Genomic DNA, 1712 nt, shown 5'->3' on the forward strand with positions numbered 1-1712 from the left:
GGTCCAGCCACCCGTTTGCGCAGAGCTTAACCAGCCAGACAAACAGTTAATATTGCTCTAACCAAGGGTAAAACATCTTAAACATTTACAAAAACAACGTGTTAACGATTACACTCCTGCGAAATAGTTACACCAGCAGCCATGAAGAACACATTTCGTTGCTGCTACTGTGTGTAGTTGAGCTATGTGCCATTAGGTGGCTGCACCGTGCAGACCATTCACATTTGCGTTTCTGCTCATCCCGTGAATGACACCGTCAAAAGGTCAGGCCCTGTTCGCTTGCGCTTGCGTTTACCCTAATACCGGACTCGCGAAACGCTATTGCGTTAGTAATCTTCCGCTGTAAAGTGACGGCCGTATACGCGCAAATACTGGCGCCGATCGGATAGCGGCAGTCCTATGGGCTACAGCCAGTCCGCTCGTCCGCTGCCTTGCAGAGGGACACGATGACGCATCTTGACATATTGCCAGCCGCTACGTGTGCAGTCCACAACGCAACAAAATTGAATCATAGCGCTCGCGAAAATACTGAGACTGACTCTGACCGCGGAGCTCTCATCAAAATGGAGCACGTTGTAACACAAGCAAACGACGCTTGCTGTGTGCCGGAAGTTCTTAAGTGTAGTGAGAAATTGTTCTTGTGCATTTTCTTTCTGTTATTTTGTTATTATAGAGACAAATTAACTAACATTCTAACAATTACGAACATCATTTGTTCACCATAAAAGTGGAAAAATTATCGATGACGCGCCCTGGGCAGCCAATCGGATAGCTCGCCCTACTGAGGTCAATTGGGTGATTTCCGTCATGTGGGTAGGGGCGGCTTAAATTCCGCCGAGCAGCGTGCTGAGATTGGCAGCGGTGTACATTTTTGAAACCTTATAATAAATTACACGCTTTACGCGGAGCACTTAAATGCGTCAATTAATGGTCAGAAGGACCTACCCTAACGACTGAGTACGTTTGTACAAGCTCGCCAAAATCGTTTCAGGGTCCCTTTAAAAGTCAACATTCATAGAATTATTGCGGTCTTATTTGGACCTCGAAAGAAACCTGTTCATGTTGCTCCAATTAAGTTAACTGACATAGAAATAGAACTAGTATCATCAATAAAAACCCTGGGAGTCTACTATGGTGGACAGATGCCATGGGATGACCACGTAAACCATATTTTAATAAGTTGTCTAGAACGATTGCTGTGATACGCCGCGTTTGTTTTGAATGCCTTGTACATGTGAAACGCTTGTTCATAACGCTTTCTTTTTTACGAATAATTAACTATGGTCTGCTGGTTTAGTGTACTATATACCACGAATAAAAATATCGACAAGCTTGAAGTGTTGCAAAAGCGTGTGCTTCGCTTATTATGTAAGGTTCCATACAAATTTGGCACTGAGGACCTTTTCATGAAACATAGTATTATTAAGGTGAATTCTATATGCACTTATAATTTGTGTCCCCAGTAAAAAGTTGGTATAGTCAATAATACTAACCCGCTAGCAACACTTGCTGGACTGGAAGCTAACATTACAAAATATAATACACACATACTGTGAGAACGGCAAATAAAAGAAAATGCCGCACAAATTATGGCAAGCACAAGCTACAGTTCTTGCAACCCATATTACTAAATACAATTAGTAGAGAACAGCTCTCTGACATCACAAATCTCATTCAAAGAACTACGGAGAGTATTACTGAAAGTAACATCG

The sequence above is a fragment of the Dermacentor variabilis genome, chromosome 7 (genome assembly GCF_050947875.1).
Source record: "Dermacentor variabilis isolate Ectoservices chromosome 7, ASM5094787v1, whole genome shotgun sequence".
Lineage (NCBI taxonomy): Eukaryota > Metazoa > Arthropoda > Arachnida > Ixodida > Ixodidae > Dermacentor > Dermacentor variabilis.